This window comes from Tachysurus fulvidraco, chromosome 22, assembly GCF_022655615.1.
Source record: "Tachysurus fulvidraco isolate hzauxx_2018 chromosome 22, HZAU_PFXX_2.0, whole genome shotgun sequence".
Taxonomy (NCBI): domain Eukaryota; kingdom Metazoa; phylum Chordata; class Actinopteri; order Siluriformes; family Bagridae; genus Tachysurus; species Tachysurus fulvidraco.
In genome coordinates, this window is record NC_062539.1 from 9,651,430 (window position 1) to 9,678,709 (window position 27,280).

Genomic DNA, 27,280 nt, shown 5'->3' on the forward strand with positions numbered 1-27,280 from the left:
GCAACACATGTTTCCAGGACTTCCTGCACAGACCATCTACTGTACTTAACAGTGAGTATTGAGCTCTTTTTTTAACCACCACCATACTTTTTATTCCAAACCCTTCTTCCAAGCCCTATTCGGATGGGATTAGTTTTACGTGGGGACGTGGGGGTAAAGTAATTATTACCAGAGCTTCTCTGTGATTTTAGTCCCGTCCGATTGTGCCATCTCGGTAATCATTACGGACAATAGCCCTCTTCGGACGGGATTAGTTTTACGTGGGGACGTGGAGTAATGCAATTTTACCTCAGGACGTCTGTAATATCAATTGGCCAATTTGCACGGGACAAGACATCTCAGTAAAACTAGCAGAAGTGGGAGGGGTAACTCACTTAACGCACCACAGTAACCTCCTTGTCGTCATGTGCGTATGATGATGCTTCCTGTTCCAAGCGCCTCCATGCTTGCAAAATGTGCCAAAACTACTTTTATACAGGAAATGACAGAATTTTACCGTACATATTTACAGCGGGTCTATTCAGACAGGATTAGTATCAATCCCGTCAGAGAAGCTTTGGTAATAATTACTTTACCCCCACGTCCCCACGTAAAACTAATCCCGTCCGAATAGTTCTAATGTCAGTAAAGATTACGCTGACTTTTACCTTCTGTAAAAAGGTCCAGAAAAATTACCTCAGGTAATACTAATCCCGTCCGAATAGACCCGCTGTAAATATGTACGGTCTGTCATTTCCTGTTTAAAATTAGTTTTTGGCGCGTTTTGCAAGCATGGAGGCGCTTGAAGATTCGGTTGCATTCGGTTGCGATGTAGGTGGTGGGCCAACTCTGTGGCAAACCTCCAGTGTTTTCCGCACACTATTTAAAGCAAAAAGAAGATCGAAACCACTCATTAGAGGCACAAAACTTCTTTTAGCTCTAGGTAAGTGTCTATTACCACCACAATCCAATCAGAATCGTTAGACTGAATTTAACTGTTTTATATAACATGTATAAATATAAATAAATATATATATATATATATATATATATATATATATATATATATATATATATATATATATATATATATATATATCTGATTATGCACCATGGTCTCAAACTGCTCTGAAACTGACGTTCTCCGCAAACCGAGATTAAACACAGCGTTTCCTCCCTGCTTCAGTTTTGCGTTTTTCTTGTTGGCGCCATGTTGTCTGTTTGCGCATGTGATAACAGGAAGCAACATCATACGCACATGACGACATGAGGTTACTGTGGTGCATAAAGTGAGTTACCCCTCCCACTTCTGCTAGTTTTACTGAGATGTCTTGTCCCGTGCGAATTGGCCAATTAATATTACAGACGTCCTGAGGTAAAATTGCATTACTCCACGTCCCCACGTAAAACTAATCCTGTCCAAATAGGGCTTATGTCTATCTCAGCTAACAATACACCTCAGATCCAGTCAAACTTCCTGAAGCATTTACTGACCTCTAGGCTCTTATGTTAGTGGTTAAGTGGAGAAGACTTTCTTTTGGCACAGCTTTCACATAGTTTTTCGGCACTGTGGTGGACACTAGTGACCCAAAATGTGTTCGCTCAGAAAAAAAAAACATCATAAACAAATACTTTCTAACAGTCTATCGTCCATGATGCATTGGGCGGAATACACTGCATCATCTACATTACAGTCTCAGTTGTTGTTTTTTTTCTAACAGTAAATACGTAAGCGTAATAGAATTTGACCTCTGTGTACTTCAGGAATATCTCAGATGACTATGGGAACCAAATGGGTAACTAATCTGAAATTTAATGTGAACTAAAAATTGGAATTTGCTTAAAGGCAGGGTCTCAGATATTTGAGAAATGCTTCAGAAAACTGAGTCGGGACGACAGACAAAACAAAAATCAAAACTAACGTGTAGCCAATGAGAAGAAAGGGGCGGGGCTTGTCGATATGGGCGGATATAGTGTTCAGTGCGCATGTGTGACATTAGCAGAAAGTGGTTTTAACATTGACATGGAGGATAAAAACAAAGAAAGAAAGCAAATAAAGGATTACAATAAGGCAAGAAGTAGGACGTGTTAATATAGGATCAGCTTTCCAGCGCTGGAGAGAACTGAAGAAGCAGGAAGTTGGCGCATATTCACAGATTGGAGTTTCCCGAGTCAATAACTCCTGAGCTAAACGCTGTTACTACACAAATAACACCTCTTTTCTATCGTAGTAATGTAGAGAGGCAGCTACAACCGCGTTTTGTGTAGTAATAGTGTTTAGCTCAGGAGTTATTGACTCGGGAAACTCCAATCTGTGAATATGTGGCAAACTTTACTTAAGACCCCGAGGCGCTTTTTTCCTTCTCGACCGGTGAGTAACGTTGGTTTTGCTTTGTTACACAGAACTAATATATGCCGTCCTTTGCATGCTTGTCATTTATGCTTGTTTGTTTCTATGCAATCGTATTGTTCATCTGCAATCATATTGTTCTTCCTTTCAGCTATAATAAAGACACATTTTTTTCCTATTAGTTGCCTTGGTTGCGTATGTATGTGTGGGCGGAGCTATCAATACAGGGATGGGACCCATTTGGGTTAGAGGCGTGTTTGTTCTGGTGATTTTATATGTCAACATTGGCTTTCAAACAATGGGGATCCTACCTTAAATTATGATTTTGAAGAAAAAATAATAATAATAAATAATTGTGAAATAGTGTTTTGCTTTTATATATTTTTTTAATAAATTCTATTTAATGTTTTTAGAATAAACTTATTTTAATTACAAAACAATGTTTCAACAGTATTTGTAGCATGTTTTTACATATTTGTACAATGTAGCCATGCATCCGTGTGTGTGTGTGTGTGTGTGTGTGTGTGTGTGTGTGTGTGTGTGTGTGTGTGTGTGTGTGTGTGTGTGTGTTTCTGCGAACTGATTTTTAGATTATTTCTATTTTTAGTATTTCTAAAAAGTGCAGCCTGACAAATTTTTGCTAAGTGTGTCATTATTTCTTGTTATTACTTTCTGTCTCGCTGACCACAGGTGTTTAATCCGGATTATATGATTTTTCACATAAACCTTGTCAGTGACTTGATTTTCCTGTACATGCTCCAAAGGATCGTGCATTCTGGTACTACGTGCTAAGATACATGGACGCTAATGTGGAACGGAAAAATTGAAGCAATGACATGACGACATTGTCTCTGAAGCTCGTCTTTTTCCCATTTAAGTGTCAACCAGTGTGACAGTGGGACAGTCTGTACCAGCATGACCATGAGGCAAGGTATTAAACACTGGGTATGAAGGTATGAACAGAGCAATAAGGAAAATAACAGATCATTTAGGCTTCATGCTGAAGACAGTCAGCCTGATATGATGAAGCCAGTAAGCATGGATGATATGATTAGGAGTAGACAGATCAGCATCATCTACCCAACCTTCTTAAAGACACACACACACACACACACACACACACACACACACACACACACACACACACACACACACACACACACACACACACACACACACACACACACACACACACACACACACACACATACACACACACACACACCTTCCCAATAGAGCGCTATTTCCTTTGACCTCTTATCACTCCTGTTTTCTTGTTGTTGTTTGTTTTATCAGTGACTTAGTATGTGTTTATGACAAATCTAGAAGCTTTAAAATGACATGATGTATTATAAAATTGGGCCAAAGTATTCACTTATAATAAAAAAAAAACATCAAGGGCAACAAGCTCTTTCCACATGTTGCCACTGAATGATGAGACTCTAATTTATGACTAATTAATATGACTGAAGGTATTCCATGTGCAGTTAAACTGTAGTGTTATGCAGCTCTGATCCTTACGCTTTTGATATTTTTCTATATGTTTAATTAACATGCTGTTTGAAAGATGAGTTAGGTGTAAATCTCACTGTCAGTACCTGCTTTATCCTGGTCAGGGTCATGATGGAGCCACAGACTCACACACTCATTTCAACCTATTGCTTTATATTTCACACTGATCTGCCATTTACATTAAAAACACTGACGGATGAAGCGATCTCATTATCTCATTATAATGTTAGATGTCAAAGGTTATACAGGGACATATATAGGACAGCTGAGGTCATAAGTTTACACTCCCCCTTACTGATTTTACAAAATAATATTAGCTGAATAGAAAGAAGAGTGATCTTATTAATTGTATTTTTACCTGATATACTCTAAGCTATTAGTTCCATGGAAGCTCTTGGCTTCACAATTCCACTTGATTACATTTACAACATTTGGCAGACACCCTTATCCAGACCTACTTACATTATCTCATTTTTATACAGCTGAGCAATTGAGGGCCTTGCTCAGGGGCCCAACAGTGGCAGCTTGGTGGACCTGGGATTGAACTTACAACCTTCCGATTGGTAGCCCAACACAACCACCAGGCTACCACATGCCCATGATTATAAAATGTCATAGAAAGGACATTGATATTATTTACTGTAAAGTGTCCCATCTGAGTCTGGTTGCTCTCAAGGTTTCTTCCTCATATCTCTCAGGGAGTTTTACCTCGTTTCTGTCACCTCAGGCTTTTTCATTAGGATAAATGTTAAAGATAAATAGTAATTCATTTTAAACTTTTACCTTCTTATTCTGTTTCTATTCTTCTGAAAAGCTGCTTTGAGACAATGTCCATTGTTAAAAACGCTATACAAATAAAAAGAATTGAAAATGATCCAAATCGTCTGAATATTTTGGCTAACAGAGAACCTTTTGGCTCCTTCATTTGGCTTCTCCAACTGAATATGAGCCTGTTGATGTTTGTTAACATTGTTAAAATCACTAAATGAATACATTTATTTGAAAATGTATTCCTTTTTTTCCAGTTTTGCCCTGAATAAGTTATTTCACATAACAGATGTTTACATGTAGTTTACCAGACAAAATAACAGAATGTACACTGATGAACCAGTTTACATCCCCTTCAGAAAAATCCTCCAGATCCTGCACATTCTTTGCTTTTCCAGCATCTTCTGCATTATTGAACCCTTTCCAAAAGAAGCTATATGATCTTTTCACACATAGGACAACCGAGGGACTCGTACACTACTGTTACCAAAAGTGCAAACGTTCACTGTTGCTCAAGAAGGCATCATGATTCATTATTAAACTTTAGAACAGATTATTTTAGTACTGCTGTTCAGAGGCTACACAAGACATTTACATGTTTCTCAGAACACACAGTAATAACAATTGACACTGCTCATTCTGGTCAAAATGATATCTTATTCAGGACAGAACTAAAAACTGTAATTTATAAGATTCATTCACATTCTCTTATCAAGAGCGACATACATTTTGATCTCATTTTATACAATTGAGGGTTAAGGGCCTTGCTCAGGGGCCCAGCGATGGCAGCTTGGCAGACCTGGGGTTTGAACTCACTACCTTCTGATCTATAGTCCAACACCTTAGCCAATGAGCTACCACATAAGTTCCTTCTCATTTCTTTTAAATGTTTAATATTTTGTAGATTCAGCAATGTGGGACGTGAACTTCTGACGTTAACTGTATTAGTCAGCAAATGAACAATCAGTTCTCAAAGTTGTGTTGAAAGCAGGGTTGAAAAATGGGCAACAGAAAAAAAAGAAAAAAAAATATTATATATATATATACGTATATATATATATATATATATATATATATATATATATATATATATATATATATATATATATATATATGCGTATGTTAGATCATTTAGTCCTACACTTTATTATATTACAACTACACATGAATTCTCAGACAAACAAAGCCATCAAAAAGCTGCACTCGGAAATTAATCGTTTTTATTGACCTCATACCTTCAGTTGTGTTGTAATAATTTCTTATTTCCCAAGATCTAATCAACGTCCTGAAAAGTTACATTTAAATTCACAGCATATGGCAGACATCTTTATCCACAGCGACTTACGTTTTATTTCATTTATACAAGTGAGCAATTGAGGGTTAAGGGCAGTAGCAGCTTGGTGGACCTTGGATTTACACATTCAGACCTTGGATTAACACATTCAGTTTTTAGCAAGAGCAGAAACTCAAATAGTAGCATTTGAGGTTGAGCGCATGGTGCTTTAGCAGGGGAAACACCAAGCTCGGGTTTTGAATAAATTGGTTTTCTGTACTGAAAAATGAACTGAAAAGTTGTTTGATCAAACTGGCTCATAATATAAGCCTGGCCGCAGTTAGCGGGGAAGTTAGTAAATGTCTATGCAAACTACATGTTTATAGCATTTCAGAGACGGGACTTTTTTTTTTTCAAAGGGAAGAATTTGTGGTTATGTTTAGTACAATGAGCCGAGTCGTGCACTTGATCATACACAGAGTCCATAAAGTGTTTTATGATGTTAGGAGCAGGAACAACTTTTTATTGTTTTAAGTACAGCTATGGCAAGAGATTTGTTGTAAGTCACTCCCTCTGCTTGTGTATTTGAGACATGTGTTAATTGGCTTCAGCAGCTTCCTTTAGACTAACATCAGAAGTGTGTTTGTAGTAAACAGGGCTCTTTCCTCGGTACAGTCATACTCACACTACACTACAGATGTGGGGTTTAGAGCTCTTGCTGGAGAAGTCCTTCCATTTTCATTTCATATGGAAAAATAAAAGTCTTTCAGTTCTGTCACCTTGACGTACGCCCCGAGCTAAACGGTTATTGATTTCGTATCTCTTTCAGCCGATCACTGTGGACTCTCACTTGTGGTTCCTCTCACCTTTTGAATTCAGTATGTGTCTGGCAATTCCTTCTCTTTTTTGCAGCGCTAAGTAAAGAATGTGTCAGGCGCTCAGCGTACTGCAGCATCTGGGGACCATAAATAGGGACGGACTGATTCTGTTTCCTGTCAGCAGTCAGCAGATAGGACAAGGACGTGGTGTATTGGATGTGAGACAGACAGAGCCAGCTAGAGAGACGGCAAGGTAAGCAAACATCTTAGTGAGTCGGTGTTAGCTCATGCTGCAGTGACAGAATGTAGCCGAGTGCCAGTGGCTGGAGTGAGAAAGGAGTGTGTTGTTTTTACACATACAGCCTGATGTGGAATGTTTACCTCTGTACACTGACAATGCAATGTTTATACAGAAAGAGAAAGACGTCTCTGTTTGGGTTTCACTGCCCGGCTGTGTTCCCTGCATCTCTCTCTCTCTCTCTCTCTCTCTCTCTCTCTTTCTTTCTTTCTCTATCTGCATTCTCTCCTTGCTCCGTTTGTGACGTTATGTTTTGCTCACTTGCAACAGCACACAGAACAGTAATGTAATTAATCAGAAACGAACACACCTGGCGCAACCTAAAAGGAGAACTGAAATAACCCCGACTATCTGACACACACCCATGAACGTACACACACGGGTGCCTCGCAGGCACGCCCCTCTTCCTGTTTCACTCCCTGCACTGTTATCTTAAGCCGTTGTGCACATTGCTTCCTTTTTTTCTTGCAGCGAAGCCTCTGAGGGTGCTTCTGTTACGTTTGAGACGAGGCCTGCGGTCAGCACAGATAGAACTGTTAGAGATAAACACTAACTTCATTTGAAACTTTTTTGAAAATTGTATTCTATGTTTTTATTTTTTTTAGAAAGCTGCTTTGAGACAATGTCTATTGTTAACAGTGCTGAACAAATAAATGGAATTGAATTCAATTGAAATTGAACAGATTTTGAGGCGACAGATGAAAAGTCTTTTCTTTCTAAGCCTTTGCCTGAAGGCAAGACTCATGAAATTAATATGTCTCTGAATCATATTGTGTGTTCAGATGCAAATGAGATAAAGGCAGGTTTCCATGGAGATCTTGAGTGTCTAAGAGTCCACACACACACACACACACACACACACACACACACACACACACACACACACACACACACACACACACTCACTCACACAATCTCACCCGGGCATGCTCTGTTTTGCATATAAAGACCCCGGCGTATTTCTTTTTCCTCTTATGAATATTAGAAAACTGCTAAACTCGTACAGACTCAAACACTTTTTTAATATGCACACAAACACACACACACTCTGACACTTGGGTTGCTTTGCTGTTATAGGTGTCACTTCCGCTTGCTGTGCACCACACAATCAGAAAAACTCTGACCCAGAATGCATAGCGCTGATCAGCATGTGGTGTGTAACTGAGTTCCTGTCTCGCTTTCAGAAGGAGCTCTGCACCAGCACTACACACAGGTATGAACTAAATACTCACACACACACACACACACATTTTCAGACATTTTGTGTCCAGCACCTTTATATGCTTCTGATGATACCATGTGCTATTTAAAATACAATTAATTCAATCTTTATTTTTTTTAAATACAAAATACGGATCTTCCAAAATGCTCTTGTTTTGTTTTCGATGGCTTGATAGTTTATGGAGCAGCAGAGCAGGGTGAAATTTTAAGGGCGCTACATAATAAACAGATTCTCTGTCCAGTTCAAAGGTTCAGAGGTGAAACCCTGCTGCTGTAAGACTGTGAGAGAGAGAGAGAGAGAGAGAGAGAGAGAGAGAGAGAGAGAGAGAGAGAGAGAGAGAGAGAGAGAGAGAGAGAGAGCCTTCACACTACATCACTTTGGTATCTAATAAATCCACATGTCCTGCTTCTGGGTCTCAGCGAGGAACTTTTCTATGGTCTCTCTTGATTCCCAGAGTTAGTTGTTCGATTAGCTGCGCGGTTCATCCGTCCCGTACCTTGCATGAAGCATTCAGAGCACAATACAGGAAGTGTAGCACTCGAACATGATATGTAGTGGACTTCATGCTATTTTTATGTTCCAGATGCTGACTCATGTAGCAGAGTAACGGAGTAAAAATACTCCCTGCATTCTACTTTATCAACTTCTCTTATTCATTAATAACAGACTTAGTTTACTTTTAATATGCGCTGTCCTTGTGTGACGTTTGCGTAAGCTGGCTGGTTTATGAACGCATGAGATTGAAAGGAAGAGAAAAAGAGATTAGAGAAAAAATGGCTTATAAATATACTTAGGAATACTTTGAATCTAACTTCTACATTTGTGACAATAAATAAACGCTAGTTTCATGCTTGTGGCTTTGGGGCTGTTGGACTTTTAGCAACATGAAGTTACTTCTGCTTTTACTCCTCAGCTTTCGCAATTATACTGACCGTAGTGTTAAAATAGCATTAGACTTTTTTTAAGCTCGATTACTGAACTTATTAAAGAATTTACAACTGCTTCCCCTCCAAATGAGCTATCTGAGCTTGGTTTCTGCAACTACACCTGCAGTATAATGATGTAATTGCAGTATTAAGTCAAGGCCGTGCTGTCGTGTTAATAGCAGTGCCACTAACAGTAAGCTAATTAAAGATGGCGGAGGATGCGGAAGGAGGGTCTGGTTCTCTGTTGGTTTTTTTTTTTTCCTTAGTCATTCTGAGATGTGTTCACACTTCCTTGTCCTCACTTCTCCTCACTCTAATGAAATTATTGAGCTTCCTCTTCCTCCCTGCTCTAACTGCTGTCTTTGTGTGCTTTCATTGCTTCATGTTTTAGTGCAGGAAGCATGTGTGGGAACACAATACTGTACAATGCCATGGCTACTAAACTCACAAGAGCACAAGACACAACTCCCAGAGCTAAAATAAGAGCCGATTACCTATCTGAGTTCCAGTCAATCCTGAATCTGCTGGTGAGATGGTTTATAGCCGATAGGTCAGAGCAGGTGTCTGCTGCATGCACTCTACTGGCTGAGTATTCTGGGGCCATATTTAGTAGGTTTTAAAGAGGTAAAAGATTTAATCATCCACAAGGCAGACAGGAAGAAACACATTTCCACCGTTTGAGGTTTAAGAACAACATCCTTCTTTCTGACACTACACTCAGAAAGTCCAGCTCAACCCCAACAACTTCACCAGTCTAAGGGTGTAAAAAACACATGGTGTAAATTCTTATACGTTAAACATATGGTTAGCAGGTTTGTCTCACACATGTGTGATTGGGGTGTGGACTGTGCATGTTGTCTCTGTGCTTTAGGGGTTTCCTCTGGGTTCTTCGGTTTCCTCCCTTAATGCAAGGACCTGCGTGGTAGGCTGACTGACATCTTTAACTAATCTGTAGTGTGTGTGATTGTGCTCTGTGATAGGTTGCTACATCTGGATGGTGTCCCATGCCTTGTGCCCCGAGTCAACTGGGATAGACTCCAGTCTCCCTTGTGTAGTATAAGCAGTTTAGAAAATAAATAGATGGATAAAAAAATACTTCCTTAGAGACAAAGGGAGAAAGGTAGTGAGGGACAGAGAGAGGTAGTGAGGGAGAGAGAAAGACAGTGAGAGAGTGAAAGAAAGAACGAGAGAGAGAGAGAGAGAGAGAGAGAGAGAGAGAGAGAGAGAGAGAGAGAGAGAGAGAGAGAGAGAGAGAGAGAAAACATGGCTGCACCTCGTGTTTTTTGTCAGTCATGCTCACATAGTGTGCAATGACATTAAACCTTTTTTCTCTGTTCACTCTGACGGCTCTTTTCAGCTTCTTGTTATTTAGCAGGAAGCCTGAATGTTGCTTCTGTTATGTGTCAGTCTATATTTCTGTCTTGTGTTAAACTGCCTCAGTGATGTTAGGCTCAGAAACAGTTTACACGGTGCATGACGTGGTGTATCGCTGCTTTTTATCGTGGATTCACTACAGTATGATTCAAGACTGGAGACCGGAGTTTGTAATTCAAGAATCAGTCCAAAACGGATTGCGCATTTTTGTACAAAATGATCACAAATACAAGCAAACTGCGATATTCAGAACAGATTGCAGTTTTTCAAAATCTGGGCCACACACGTTCAGCCAAAAGGCTCTAAAGTTCACAAGCGTTGAACATGAACACAGCTATAATAGAAATAGAATAGAAATAGTATTTACGTATGTAGCTACTCTGCTAGTAACTTTCATGTGCTAGCAATTTCACCAATTCAAAAAAAAAGGATAGAAATCTTGTTGTATCACAAATTATTAAAAAGTCCGCAGCAAAATCAAGTATTTTGGTTGCAGTAATCTTGAGAGAAAAAAACTCTGCAGAATCCCGGACAAATCGAATAGCTAGCCGAACATATATCGATCATTTTTCATAACCTCCATTGCATATGAGCCTTTTTTTAATGACGTTTCCTGACGATTTATTGGAATACAAACATTTCACAGTAACATATAATATTGGAGGAAATATTTGTGAACACAAAATTGGCTCGTTACTTATGATATACTACTGCAGAAGACATAAAATACACACACTGTGCCTCAGGCTTTTGCACACAGGGGAGCTTTGATGGTGCACCATGTACAGTACACTTCTAACTCTCACTATCTCAGGGTTTCAGCTCAGACCTCGGGTTTCTGTCCGTGCATAATGTAGTTTGCTCTCGTCACTCTAGTCGCTATACTGAAAAGTGGATATAGGACAACGTTTCCAGAGAAGAACATTTTAAAACAAACAGAACACTTCGACAGAAACAGGATGTCATGTCAGCTGTGCAAGCAGTGTGCTTCTGAACACAGCAGAGCTACGGGCTTTATCTCAAAATCTTTCACCTGTCTCTATAATCAATGTGTTATTACTGCTGGTTCAGGCTGAATAGATGGCAGATAGAAAACAGCCAGAAATGTGAGCGGTTATAACGGTGTAAATGCCATATCACGTCCAGATCTGTCCAGCTAATCACCATTTCAACTCGAAAATGACTACAGGTTTCCCACAGATTTAGAAAGAATTATTTAATTTAATTCAATTTGATTTTGTTGAGGGCTTTGCTAGAACACAACGGACAATGTCTCCAAGCAGCTTTACAGGAAGACAAAAAGTCAGAATAAAAACAACATATAAATTGATATTTAGCACTAATGAGCAAGCCTGAGGCAACGGTGCTAAAGAAAAACTCCCTGAGACGATATATGGAGAAGAAAGCTTGAGAGGAATCACACTCAAACGGGAATAAACTCAATCAGGGTGTCACAGGAGTGTGATTATAAATCATTTCCTTTCTATAACTGTATATACTGTATTGTGAAGTGCAGTTGTGTAACCTGGAGATCTTTTTGTCGATGTCATTAAATGCTCAACGATGGAGACTCGAGCGCAAATCTGACTGCGGCAACAGCACCTTAAAGCCACCACTATGGTCTCCAGGTGTCACTATCCACAGCAGTCCCATGTGTCTCGAGGTAGAACATTTGAAGCCTTTCTCTCGATATATATGTCTTCAGTGGTAGTAGTTTTAAAGTAGAATCCTGTTCTTCACCAAATCAAGTAGTTTTCCAAGAAAAAAAAGCAAAAAACTTTTGCAATATTTTCTCCTGGACTTGTGGAGGGTCTGACTGTTCAATTATGTTCAGATGTTTACTGTAAGCACATTACACTCCTTACTTAAACCTCACCACATGTTGGTGTTAAATATCACTTTAAGCATGACATGTTTTATTATCTATGCTGCTCACATGCTCCTCTGTAACCAGGACTCGGATGTCTGCCTGTAAAGATCACACCAGGATCAGTGTACAGCAGCACATGCCGTCAGTCTGCGTAAAACTTTCTCACTCCGTCTGCGTCTGCTTTTTAACACACCCAAACGTCATGGTTTGATCACGTTTTCAGAAAGCTGGATATCAGTTCAGCTTGTAATCAGACACCGGCTGTCACAATCTCGAAGCTGCTGCATCATCGCGGCATCAGCAAAACAGGACATAGCGCATACACACTGTGTACAGAGCTGAATGCCTTAAGCAGCGATTATTTCACTACCTGCTTAAACGTGACCAGAGACGATTTTTATATTAAGACGATGAGCACGGTTACATACAAATGCCATGAGTGACATTTATCTCAGGCGATGAGACAGAGACTGATGTAAATGATGCTGATAATAAAAGGAATTGATGATGCAACTCATTTGTTTTTGTAAACCTAATAACCCTTCACATACTTTTGGCAGTATTTTTGTTGTTTTTTCTTTAAATAGACCAGGTTATAAATGTAGGGCATCTTCTGAATATGACTATGCATCAGGACACACACTAAGCTCTTGTTCACATCCATTAGACAGCATTAGAAAGAATTTACAGCCGTTTGCCACATAACCACACGAGCACAGCTGAAAGACAACGAGATGGAGCATCATACAGAGAGATTTAATTCTTCATCTCATATTACAAGGATTAAAAGTTTTTATGGACTGACTTCTTCATGGCATTTGCTGAGGTCAATTCTAAATGCTGCATTCACACATACAGTGATTTTACTCGCTGTGTTATGAAGTCTCGGGGGGTGTGTGTGTGTGTATATATTTATACAAGTATATATGACGTCACTTTAATTAAGCGCAACACATTTAAATGCTGTCATTATCTCATCCTTATTTGCATCATTATTGTATATTATACTGTGTTTGCACATCTTTATGTAGCACCATGGTCCTAAAGGGGCGTTGTTTCATTTCACTATGTACTGCGTCACCTCGATGTGTTTTCCTAAAACCAAGGAATATTTATATGCTATGATACTGATGTATTGTTCAAATTTATTTTTCTTATTAATCTACACTCAGTTCCCCATAATGACAAAGTGAAAACAAAATTCTAGAAATGTTTGATTGAGATATATATATATTGGAGGTGGGGGAATTTGCAGTTGCAGTATAGTATGTGTATCACAATGCCCATCATTTCCTGTTTTTTATTTTTATTATTAATGTAATAGCCCTGAGACCCAGTGGACTCGGTTAGTCAGCCAAATCAGGCCATTAAATGGTTCAAGAATTAGTCAGGTTCATGAAGTGTTCTTTGTGGTTTTACTCATTTCTTTATGCAACCCAGTGAGCTGTGAGATAGTACATATGTGAGCATGCAGTTAGAGCTTCAAATCCCTTTTTGAAAGACATGCAATTTACCAAACTAACATAATACTGAGATGCCTCTGAGCTCATCATGAAACGATCTGAAACCATGTCTGATGAAGTGCTTCAGTTAAATCAAGCTTATGAAAGAGGAACTAGGTGTCGGTGAGAGGGACATGCTACATGGTAAATCACTACATTCAATAAGAAGAAGTACAATAAAAGGATTCTTTAAAAATAAAATGCAGCCGTGTTCTCCTAGGCAAAAAAATCTGCTTCATTTATTTTTTCAGCCTGTAATTTTCCAGCATCAGTGTTATGATTTTATTACACTTTGTTGGTGATTGATGTTCATGGTCATATCCATCCAATCTATACTGTGTGGAACAGAAATAAGCCTCTGCTGAAGTCACACTTGCATTCATTTAATTTAATAGCTGAAAGACTTTTCATTGTGAAAAGTGGGACAAAAATTGACATATCCACCGTCGTATCTATATGAAGATGATTTATTCGAGGTATGGGATTAGCACTGAGTTAGCAGTAAGCTAGTGTTGGTTATGCTATAGATATATACAGTATACATATGTGAATAAATGAAGGTACATTGTGGATCCAGAGCGTTTCACAGGGACACAGGCTGAGAGGCAGGAATACACCCTGCATGGAACACCAGTCCTTGCACAACACCATACACTCACACACACACACACACACACACACACACACACACACACACACACACACACACACACACACACACACACACACACACACACACACACACACACACACACACACACACTAGGGGCAATTTAATACAGCCAATCCACCTACACTACATTTTTGGGAGCTGGAAGGAAACTAGAGGCATTGCAGGAAACTAAGAAAACAAATGACACTCCAGTCCAGACCACCTGAGCTCAGGACTGAACCTGGGACCCTAGACGCTGTATCACTAACCCCACTGTGTCAAAACATGTGATAATGGCATGTGAGTTAAGCTCTCACCTCTCTTTCTGTTTCACAAATAAAGGAGAAACTGCTGTAGCATTCTAAATATTATAGGTACAGTAGTACAGCTGCAGAGCTGAAACCTCAGTACAGCTGCAGTTTTATACACATGAACAATTTTAGTCCAAAACATCATGTTTCATATATTTGCCTTGTGATGTAGGTGGGAGGTGCAACAAAACAAGTAACCTACAAGCAGTGTGGTTTGTTATAATCTCACAACACCAGATGTCTTTAGTCAGCTGGAGCTGAGATGATGATGTTTGTACACTTCACAAATTGTAGACTTGTAAGGTCTTGCAAAAATCTCCCCAAAATTCACAAAATTTTTAAATCATTTTCAAAATGATTCTTGGAGTTGCCGAGCGTCACTGTGAGGATGTGCATCCTTTTTGGCAGTTTATTTATTTTTTGTAGTCATTTTCCTCTGCAGGTCTTTAAGTGCTTCCCCAGTGGAATATCCTAAAGATGCAAAAGGGTTAATATATTTAAAAATAAAATAATGGAACATATTCAACTGATACTTTTAGGATAAACTTTTACTTTTCAAAATAGAAATTTTAGAAAGGATTTAAAAAAAAACAACAAAAAAAATAAAACAAGCGGTATTTAATGGAAACTGGGATTCCTCCTTCACTGCATATGAATAAGCTCTGCAGTATTTCTTGGACGATCATCTCTTAACAGAAAGAGGAACAGTAACTGAGTGGGAGCTAAAGAAATACTTAAGAAATATTTTCCCTGTGAATAATATCTGACTGAATTACTGAGTTAGAAAGAGTGAAAAAGAAAGAGAAAGACAGGGTTGTGAGATTGTTACCTTGGCCTGAGATCTAAATGTGCAGTTTAACACAGACTTACCACCAGGGCAATGTGAACTTCAGCAATACTAATGCAAAAAAAAATTGACCTGTGAATTACACAGTTGTGTTTTTTTTTTTTTCTGTAATGCTATTTTTGTATGCAGTAATAAAATACACATGAATAACACACATGTTATAACACATTATAACGTGTTATAACACAGATAACGCACATGAATTACAATATAAATGGTTTATTGAAATGAAATTCATTTAAAAATATACAATCTGATGGATCTGTTACTCCAAAAATAAGGTAGATAAAAATAAAAAAATATGAAAAACATTACTTGAAAATCAAGAAAACAAAGTTAGCTATCACCAGGGAAACAGGACGGCAAGAAAACTATTTAAATATCAGTTCAATTCAGTTTCTTTTGTTTGTGTGTGTGTGTGTATATGTATATATATATATATATATATATATATATATATATATATATATATATATATTATTACTTTCATTATTATTTTTATGTATTTATTTATTTTTTAATAAATGAAATAATATGTTTAGAATTTGATTTCATTTAGATTTCATTTAGATTTATCCCTCATGAGCACACATGAAAACCAACAGCTTTAGGATATTTCAGCCACATACGTATATTTTTGCATTTTTCTGATTTTAACATCTGAGTGTATATAGTCAACATCAGTTAACTATGTTTGCTATGGAGGACACTGAAACCTAAAGACTGAAACTAGTCCAAAATGTTCTTAGTGAAAGGACATAAAAATATACCCCCAGACAACCCCACCAATGCGCTATGGTTAGTAGGTGTGTATCAGAAATAAGGCTTTGCTAGCCATCTTGACTGTACAGCTAAGAAGAACTCTGTGGCCTAGTTGCTGAAAATAGAGGCAGAAAAGCATACAGTAGATGGGGGGGCTGGTCTTAGACCAGAGTAAAAAAACCTTGGACTGGTCAGTGTGTTTGTGGCACTGTTGTACAGCTCCAGCACATGAGTTGCCCTCAGTAAGGGTAACTGTGGTCGGACCTACCTGAGGAACTTCCATGCAAAGCTAAGATGACCTCATGCTGACTTGATGATAGACAAAATTGCTGGTGATTTTACCAGCATATAAATATAATATTTGGTGGGGGTGCATAGGGGGTTGGTCAAATAAATTAAATATGCATCTTTAACATATGGAGAGGGAAGAGACTTTAAGAACCAGTTCAGCCCTCTCAGCTCTAGAAACCATGGTTCTTCTTCTGATTTTCAGTATGCATTTAGTAAGACCCTTTGTTCTAAACCATTGGGTCTGCCTTTTTGATTTTGCTTCTGCCCAAGAGGCAGTCAGAGGTGGGTGAGATTAGCCATCTTGTTGGGCTTGAGTAAGATAGACAGAGCCTATAAGGGTATAGGAACTCTGCACCAGTTTTCAGACACCTATTAGAGCTGTGTGGCTGGTCTGTTTGACCGTGGGTCCAAAGAACATCCCTAGTAACCTGTTCAGATTTTGTCATGGTATATTTACACAAATGTCACTGCAGATTATGCTAACTATTATATAATTTGCTGATGTGTGGAAAGCAGGTTGGCTCAGAAGTGAACCATGTCTGGTGCTAGGTGTCCCACTGCCAGGAGTGAGGTATCAATCAGCGCCCTCATCACCAGTCTCTACAGACTAAAGCAGTTTTTTCAGTTCTTGCAGTAGAATAGCTAGTGGCATGCCATTCCCAATGCAGCCAGCATTCCCAATGCAGCCAGTTCTCATTAGAAAATCATCAAGCATATTTCTGGTAAAATCACCAGCAATGCCAGTAGTATGCATGTGACCCAGACTGACCTGCTTGTGTTGAGCTGTCTTTTTAGAAAACCTTCTCTAAAGCAGTCAATAAACAAACAGCGTTGTTTGAAATTCTGCATTTGTTACCACTGGTTGCAGGTCATTATCGAATGCCTGTCGAGGCACAACCTTTTTCCGGGGTGCCTTTCACGGCTAGATTAGGGTTTGTCAGCAGTGCATATGAACTGACATAGATTTGTTTTGGATGTTGCTGAGGTCACAGTTGAAGAAGAACACGAAATACATTATCAGCCTGGAATAACCTTCCAGTCCTTGCTGTAGACTTAGTAGAGATGTATTGCATCCTCCTACTACTTGGGTTAGGACCAAAGGAACACTGGACGTTGGGTTATAAGGACACCTCTTTTGAAAGACTCTGCCCAGTCTCTCAGAATGATCTAAGCCACACCAACAAGTTGTCTATACACCTAGCAAGTGACTTGGGTAGATTTCATGGCTTCTTTCTATCCTTATCAGTTGCCAGATGTAGGCGAAGGTCTTGCATTCCTATTAACGTACTTATGTTTCTTAGAATTTTATTTTCATGTAGAGGAATAAATGAATGAATGAATGAATGAATATAGAGGATTGTTTATTTTTACATTTAGCTTTCTTGTGGCATCTAATAACAATGAGCACCAGTCCTATTGAATCACACAGTAAGGAATCATTTTGCAGGACCCTCTGTCAGTAATATAATCATATTATTCAATTCAACAGAAACGTACGTGCCTCCAGATCGTTGTATGGTAAAGAAGTGGCATATGGGACAGCTAGTGTGTTTTAACACCACTTGTTGTTATCCAGTTCACACAAGATCATGTCTCATGGCAGTGAATACAATCAGAATGAATGTTCTAGAAGTTCATTTATTAGCCAGGGAAAGCCGAGAGAAGTGTATGTGGGTGGGTGTTAATGTGTGGGTGTGCTTGTATGCCTCCGTGTGTGTGTGTGTGTGTGTGTGTGTGTGTGTGTGTGTGTGTGTGTGTGTGTGTGTGTGTGTGTGTGTGTGTGTGTGTGTGTGTGTGTGTGTTTACCATTTCACTGCAGTCTGCACTGAACAGAATTCTTAAGGGACTGAAGGCAAGCATTACATTAGTTTCTCACAAAGCCCTTCTCAGTTTTCCTTTTTTCGTTATACCTATCTTTCCTCCTTTCCTTCCTTCTCTCCTCCCATTCCTCTCTCTCTCTCTCTCTCTCTCTCTCTCTCTCTCTCTCTCTCTCTCTCTCTCTCTCTCTCTCTCTCTCTCTCACTTCCTTCCCCCAGAGGTGCTGTGACAACACTTCCTGGTTGGTGCTAGTGGGCAGGGTTACGCTTGCGCATGATTGGCTGCTTGGCTAGATGCTCTGCGCAGTACTGTTGTGCAGTTAGACTGCTGTTGCTGCTCTTGCACGCTCTCTCCCTCTCTCGCTTTTTCTCTCTCTCTTTTCCCTCCTCTCTTGTTTTTACTGTCTTGCACTGCTGAGGCGCTTGGCTCTCGCACGCACACAGAGAGGCACGCGCAGGGGCTCGCTCACATTAACCATTAAACACATCTACATGCAGTGGAGCAGCAAGAAAACAGACACGTTAGGTTAGGATACGCTCTCTCTCCCTTTCGCTATCTATCTATCTCTCTCTTGCCTTCTCTCCCTCTCTCTCTCTCTCTCTCTCTCTCTCTTTTTCTAAGAATGGTCCAGCTGGTGCCTGGGGCCCTGCTGTCGTGGCCTGCTGCCTGCATCTGATCACGATCTCTCTCTCTCTCTCTCTCTCTCTCTCTCTCTCTCTCTCTCTCTCTCTCTCTCTCTCTCTCTCTCTCTCTCTCTCTCTCTCTCTCTCTCTCTCTTTCTCTCTCTCTCTCTCTCTTTCTCTTTCTCTCTCTCTGTCTCTCTGTCTCTCTCTCTCTTTTACACACACGCATGCACACACACACACACAGCCGGCTCACAGGGAAGCACAATGTGACAGGTAAGGATTTCCTTCCTTTTTTTAGTCCTATCTCCTTATTCATTCTACAGCAACGCCAACTGCGGCTACAGAAAGCCTTCAGGCATTGCAGGACTTTTTGAGTGTGTGTGTGTGTGTGTTTGTGTGTGTGTGTGTGTGTGTGTGTGTGGGCTATGTTTGGATTTCCATGGAGGGCTACTAGTTTGCCACACACAGGAAACAGGTCAATTTAATAGGTTAAAGCTGTCACTCTGCACAGACACAGAGTATGTGTGTGTGTGTGTGTGTGTGTGTGTGTGTGTGTGTGTGTGTGTGTGTGTGTGTGTGTGTGTGTGTGTGTGTGTGTGTGTGTCTCAGGAAGCAGGCTGAAGGTATGACCCAGCTTCTGTTTTGCTCTTTTTTCTTGTTTATACTGAAATGGCACGTGGCTGGTTAAATGTTGTAGCCGAGTAGCTTTTCTCTCTCTTCATGTCCTCCTTCTCTGTCTGACTCTGTCTCTTTTCCTCTCTGCAGGAAGTGTGTATGCGTCTGTCTGGGTTTTTTTTTGCATACACTCTGCTTGCTAAGCTTCCCGCCCCCAAAATGTAAATTACGTGTGACATGGCTAGTTGGTGCTTCCTAATATGGGGTGCGCTGTGTTTCAGCAGGATCCTGCCAGCCACTCTAGGATTCCACCGGGGTGTGTGAGACAGAGGGTGTGTGTGTGTGTGTGTGAGTGTGTATGTATTTGTGTCAGTGTGAGAGAGACCATTAGTAGGAGGCTAGAGAGAGAGAGAGAGAGAGAGAGAGAGAGAGAGAGAGAGAGAGAGAGAGAGAGAGAGAGATGTCTATGCATGGTTTTCACTTCTCTTTGAGTGCGTCACTCCTCTTGAAAGACGCCATGTAAGTACTCACACTAAATTCTACACTAACACCTGAGCATGAACAAACCTGTCAGCTTTCTGAAATCTTTATTCTGTCGCATGTCGGTTCTCTTTGATAACCTGCGGTTTAAGTCCACTACCTTGTTATTACTTTTATTTTGCCTAAATCCGTTTCTTGAAGTTCTTCGTCACCATGCTTAGGATTTAAAGCAGTAGACGTGTTGGGAATTGAATATGGTACAGAAGGTTTTGGAATAGTATTGTAATGTGAAGCTTTTTATTAGGGTTTAATGTTCAGTGAATTTGGTGATATCGTAAAGATTACAGTCTGGGAGTGGTGTGTTGTGTGCCATGCTTTAAGAAAGACTGGGAGTGGTGTGTGTGTGTGTGTGTGTGTGTGTGTGTGTGTGTGTGTGTGTGTGTGTGAGAGAGAGAGAGAGAGAGAGAGAGAGAGAGAGAGAGAGAGAGAGAGTTTACAGGAAAAAAGCAAAAGTCCTAAGGAAGTCCTATCACATGGTGTTGTGGAGAGAGCAACACACTCCGGGCATGAACACCTCTCCTGCAGCTCAGCCCAGTTCACACTCACTTTCTGCTGCAAGCCTAGTAAATAATTCCAAAACATCTGTTACTGATCTGAAAACACACTCTTCGCCCAAACAGAATAACCACGTGCTTTGATATAACTTCCCTAACCTAAACTGACTGCACGGTTTTCAGACGTGTTGCGGTGCTGATTTTAGTGTGTTGTTGTTTCTCACAGGACTAAATGATGTGTCACTGTTCCAAGTGATTCTTCAGGACAGAGTTTAATGTCACACCGATTCATCAGAGTTCACTCACTTACAGAGAAAGCAGTAGTTTGCTGTTTCCAATCTTTGTGTCTGGGTTGTTAGTGCAGTACTTTCCTTTAAGATTTCAGGGAGTTTTTTGTGATTGTTGCACCAGAAATGCTCGAGTTTGCTGCAGGGTTTTGTTTTTTTTCAAACCGTGATGCCACAGGTTTTTGTGCTAGCTGAATTGGCAAAGTCACTGCAGGATTCTCCTTTTAATCTCTTACCAGTGAAGACACATATGTAATGACTTTTCTATGATACTTGTGTTCGACGCAGGTGGATCTCAGAGGGTTTCAGCTGTTGTGATGTGTTGTTCGGAACAATTGCAAGCTTCTCCTCAGAGTTTGCTTGATTGTGTGTTCATTTGTGCGATGGTAAAGAATGGTGAAATCCTGGAGGGTCTGACTGTTTAACGTGGATTATGTGAGCATGATAACAATGCCTGTTCTGTGTAGTAAGAACATTCTAGCCATACTGTTAGTTATTCCAACGTAACAGGAGCGTGTTTAATGATAGGACAAGCTTTCTGGCATGAATCACATTAAATTATTTCATGCTGGCTGCTTAGGTCTCGAATGCTGCAGCATTTTTTAGTCAACTGGACTTTTTATTTCCTCTCTACATTGTGTTACTCGTCTTTCTGTCTTTTGGTCTTTATCGGCGCTGTGAAGTGTGTGGGAGTATAAGTGCAGGTATATATGGCTCTGTACGAGCGTATGCTCAGAGATCACAGAATGTCCGTTGTCACAAGATCTGTCTTTTTTATTGTCTTTTTAACGATCTGATGCACCTCGATGACTCGCATTTAAGCGCTCGTCAGTTTCAACAGACCTCTGGCCTGAAACGACCCTCACGCATCCGTCACTACAGACACAGCTCTAGAAGGCACAAACGGACGACACCAAGCTTCAGATGATCTGCTCTCGGGGTTAGCTGTCATCTTGTCAGCTGTTTTTGATTAGAGTGAGAAGGTGGAAAAAAAGCCCAGATGCATAGCCTTTAACACTTTTACAGCTATTGTTGGCACTTCTGTTGCTGTGGATGAAGAGGATGGAGTGATATGAGCATGTGTTGTCGAAAGCGTATAGATGTGGGATCTGGCAGCGTTTACATCCCTTATTTGGGGAATAAAAGCAGATTTGTGCCGATTGTATTTGAACTTCGCCGTACGTCCATCTGGGTGCGTCCTGGCAGGAGACAGAGACACACGACAGAGAGGTTTGTGTGCGAGTGTGTTTGGATCTGCGTGCCATCCATTGTTCATTCTTGAAAGAAACTAGCACAAATATGGCTGCAATCAGCAGCACATGGAAGTCTGTAGACCTTTGTGCATTTGCACATGCTGTTCTGTAGACATCATACAGGTTTAATAAATCTAAATATCACTGGAAATTTTTTTTTTAAAGAAAACACTGTTGTTTTTTTCCTTTCTACTGTGAAATGAATAAACAGGCCCTAAATGTGAAGTGAGCTTAGTTTAGCTTTAAAACCTTGTCGAAATGTCGTAATCGTTGTTTTGCGGTAATTACACATACTCCACAGATGCATCTATCCTTACAACAGTCTTTATTTGGAGCAGTCACTGGTGAACTTCACTACTGTGGTAACTGGGGGCTTTTTTTTTGGCTTTTTTGGAAACATTTTATTACCTATATGTTTGAGTCATGTAGTTGTGTAGGAGCTCTGTGCTTCTGCTAATAACCAAAATCCAGGTCAGAAGCAGAAGCATCGTTTGTGTTCAAATACTAAAAAACTATTTTAACTCAGTTGTTTAGTCACAAGATGGAAAATGCAGGAGGTTGATAGGAATTTGGATTTGTTCCAGGCCTTAGCTTGACCTGCTTACTGATAATGCGTTCCAGGAGGCCACACACTGTTTTAAAGCCTGCTGCTGGGTTCTGCACCACAGATCCAGATCTAACAGTTTATCCAGACTTTAAAACATGTACGATGCGGATAGGAAACGCTGTGTCAAGCTACTCAAAGCAGAATATTTAGTGTCATGGCTGATTCTGTTCTTTTTCTCCACTGCGCTCATTAGCAGCAGCTCAAATGAGAATTTCAGCGTTTTTGAGACACAAATGACTTTATCATGCTCATCAGTGTCCCTGGTTAACAGGAAAGAGCAAAACCAGCCTGTCTCTTAGCTACCGGCAGCTGGATAGCGCTTAAGCTGCATTTGTGCACATACGGTTATTTTATCTCTGCAAGCCATCAGTCGCTGTGCTATGAAGTCACCGGTAGGGGTTCCTTCTATTGGTTGCCATGGTAATAACATTTCTCAGTGGGTAAAGCAACTAGCATATAGAAGCACATCAGTTTTCTTGCTGCTAATACGGTGTGTGATTGTGTATAAAATTCAGCAGTGTATACAGTATATGTGTCGTATCATATGAGAGGAAGTGCAAGCAGTGTTGCTCTTTGATAGGGATCATATGCTCTCTAATCCCTTTACGCTCAGTGGTAGCGGCTATACCAAGTCATGCCATACATGTGGGCGGCGGTAGCTCAAGTGGGTAAGGCTTGGGTTGTTGATCAGAAGTTCAGGGTCCAAGCCCCCGCACAGCAAGGCTTCCACTGTAAGGCCCTTAACCAGGAGCACCACGTCATGTGTGCTTTAAGGTACATGTGACAAAAATAAAGGCTTCTTCTAATAGATTTCCATGAAGTTCAGCTTCTCTCAAATTTGTCACATGGCTGGATCTAATCAACACTTTCTGTCACTCATTTTGCCCGAAGTCACCAGCTCTCAGTGAAAATGAATGATCTCCGGTTGCTTTGTGGCTGCGCCTGGCTGTATTGTGTGAACGCAGCACTACTGTGATCGCCTGATCCTGCAGCAGCGTCTGTGTGACTCTGCTCATCCTGCAATAATATAAACAGCACATAGCCTACAGAATGAACTGGTCGTTTAATGATCGCTTTCAGGCAGGTTAAAGGGAAGAGAGTTGCTCTTTTATAATCTCACAGACACTTTTGCTGAGACTCTGCACACCACCAGGGCTGTTAGACACCGCTGGCAAACTCAAATATAGTGCAGAGAATAAAACTCGAATGCCGGCTGGTTTCCAAAGGTTGTTTTTTTTTAAATTCTCTGAAGATTTTGTTACCTAATCATTGGGTGTGTCTCTATCAACTCCCTAGGTAGTGTTTTAGTATAAGTTCAGGCTCTAGTATAAGGACCTTGGCTCACAACATAATGAGACACTGATGTCTCAAGTTCTGCGTGACTACGTACTCATGTTATAACACGCCTTTATCAACAACAGGCAGGATCGATATCTGACATATTTGTTATGTTGTTTAAAGTCAATTTTAAAAAATATTTCCTGTCATGGAATGTAGGCTAGCTAATGGATTCCATCCCTCTATCCATTCTCTAGCCCACTTATCGTGCTGGGTTCTAGGCAGGGTTCACCCTGTACAGCATGCCAGTCTACCGTGGGGCACAATCACATACACACTTACACACATTCACACACATCGGACAAAGGGCATCAGTGCTCCCTGGGTTTTGTGGTGCATTGTGGGATTTTTTAGGGAAGTGCACAATTTTGGATTTAAAGCCAGTCTTTAAAATGGCTGACTCCCTGATCAGTGGCCTGAATGCTGAACTGTTGAAGCTGACGCACGCTGTGTTTTTGTTTTCCAGCCTGTAAAACAGTCAGACCCGGTTAGCACACTAATAGCACGCTAATAAACCCTGAGCAAAGGCTAAAAACACACAGATCAGACAAGCAGAGCAGTGAAATCATTCTTCATCATTCTTGCTTCATTTATTCGTGTTTGAAATGCAAAAGCATGTCGAAACACAAACCCTCCAAATTAAGCATCGGTCATCTGTCATGAGTTGTCCAGTTTGAAGCCTTCGACACACAAGCTAAATCAGCTAGCTATCTTCTATTGCTCACTTACTTCCTACGAAATTAGAGTACAATTAAATGTCTTACCTGTTCAGCTAAACCAAAGCTAACACTACATCAGTCCTGAATCTGCTAATACGCCATTATCACACTCACATTATTCTCTCTCTGACTGAGACTCTGTGTTGCCAGACTGTTTTGGTGTCTGAACAGGACGTGATTACTCCGTTACTTGATGCATCTGAGCTACTGTATGATGTACAGGTACAAATGATGCGCCCAGTCAAACCCGACTCCTCGACGCGGAGATGCGGTGCTGATCAGTACAGATATTCATCTTGACTCAACGCAGCTCAGGAACATCATATACTTTTCCATCAAATGTAAACGTGTTAACAGAGCTTCTTAGTTTTAGTCAGAGGAAACCCCCTGTCTCATGTTTGCTTTGTATTTTAAACACACTCACTGAATGATGGGAAGTGTAGATTTTGAAATTACTGGGATTTATTATTATTTTTTTTTATGTTGTTGTTATTCCAGCATGTGTTTGCTAGATAAATCTCCTCTTTAGTGTTGTGTAGTTGTATGTCTGTCACTGTCATGCCACAACAGATAGAACACACTTAAATATTAAGATGTACATAGAGCTTTATTCTTGTTCTCATTGCTCATGAACAAACAGCGACGATGTCGTTATTTTGGTTGCCAGACCAGTTAGATATAGGATAATAAACTGCTTTAAAGTATCCCGTAACCTATCATTAAGCCAGACATTTTACAGCCTACGTTTATCAGCGTCACTGCAGTGAAACGTGCTTATGACAACACTGCAGTCCTGTCTTTCCTAACTTGGTATAAAGTTACAGAACTTTTGAGTAATGTGTTTGCTAACTAAAGCAAGGTACAAACAGAGAATGTAATGAACATCACTCAAGCGAGACAGCAGTTCAGCATACCAGTGAATTAGAGAACATTTGTTGTGATATCGGTATTTTCAGGCTCTGGAAAACAAGATAAACTGAGGGCTGTGTTCAGAGTTACGCATACATAAGGAGCAGCAAAACAAACAACAGCAGGAATCTCTCAGACACGAGCGACTCTGAACTTGTGTTTATGCCCATTTTCCTAAACTGAGCTCGGCTCAATCCTGGCGCAGTAGTTATGTCCAGCACCGATGGCTCACTGTGTACTGGAGGTGACACGTTACGCCATTCTAGTGAAATATGAAATATTTATTTATGCCAGAATGAATTCATAAGTCATAGAAATAAACCCTGAAGTTTCTAAATCTAGTAACCTCAGTGGTGTCAACGAATCTGCCAGAAATTCTGAAGTGCATGTGTAAGACGAGTGTGAATACTCTGACAGCTCCCTGCTCAAATGTTCACTAACTACAATGCAGTGTGCAAAGTGAGACGATTTTTAACATCCGTCTCTCTCTCTCTCTCTCTCTCTCTCTCTCTCTCTCTCTCTCTCTCTCTCTCTCTCTCTCTCTATCTTTATCATACACAATGCATACTTTGCACTACAGTGATGAAAATTCAAAGCTCCAAGTCTAGACATGATTCTGCTGCAGTCATCACAGTCATGTTGATTGGGCTTAGCATTGCAGGCATTGGCCTGCACACAGAGGAATCTGAGAACATGCACACACACACACACACACACACACACACACACACACACACACACACACACACACACACACACACACACACACACACACACACACACACACACACTTCCTGGTCCTGTGACCGTTATCACTCCTACTGTTGTAAGTTCCAAAGGTTCATTGTATTAGAAAGTGGTCAGAAGTGAAAATTTGGTTTTGTGTCTTTAAGCTCGTGCTGTAGCTGGTGAAGTTGTGTACAGAACGCCGCCGCGTGATAGTGTGTATGCAGCAAATTTTTAAGACAACTTCCAGTTAGAGAGCACATGCATCTCTCTCTCTCTCTCTCTCTCTCTCTCTCTCTCTCTCTCTCTCTCTCTCTCTCTCTCTCTCTCTCTCTCTCTCTCTCTCTCTCTCTCTCTCTCTCTCTCACACACACTCTCTCTCACTCCTGGCGTCTGGCCCAGAATGCGGTTGCAACATCGCTTGCTCTGATTGGTTAGCTGGCATCATGCAACACTTCTGAGAAAGGGGAAACAAACCCGCTCTCTTTCTTTCCACTACTTCCCCCAACCGTCTCTCTCTATCTCTTTCTGCATCAATCTCTACTTCTATCTGTCTCTCTAAATAGATTTTGCCATGGCTTTTCTGCTTAGGG

General features: G+C 40.4%; 1 protein-coding gene and 1 long non-coding RNA gene across 19 annotated transcripts in view; one reads left to right on the plus strand and one right to left on the minus strand.

Annotated features, from left to right (window-relative positions):
• Positions 1-6,799: 6,799 nt before the first annotated feature.
• mbnl1 (muscleblind-like splicing regulator 1) overlaps positions 6,800-27,280 on the plus strand; it is a 61,772-nt gene continuing 41,291 nt past the window's right edge. For 7 of the 18 annotated variants that reach the window (XR_007139113.1, XR_007139114.1, XM_027143213.2 and 4 more), the window contains exons 1-2: positions 6,800-6,953; positions 8,076-8,211. The gene's annotated coding sequence lies outside the window, so the exon portion shown is untranslated. Of the gene's footprint in view, positions 6,954-8,075; positions 8,212-18,879; positions 19,473-20,177; positions 20,334-27,280 lie in introns of those variants that run through there. The other 11 variants (XM_027143206.2, XM_027143212.2, XM_027143215.2 and 8 more) reach the window with 5 other exon arrangements.
• LOC125139945 overlaps positions 19,157-27,280 on the minus strand; it is a 17,361-nt gene continuing 9,237 nt past the window's right edge. Inside the window, exons 2-3 of the long non-coding RNA XR_007139115.1 lie at positions 23,862-23,864; positions 19,157-19,314 (exon numbers count right to left, since the gene is read on the minus strand). This is a non-coding gene — a long non-coding RNA (uncharacterized LOC125139945). The remainder of the gene's footprint in view (positions 19,315-23,861; positions 23,865-27,280) is intronic.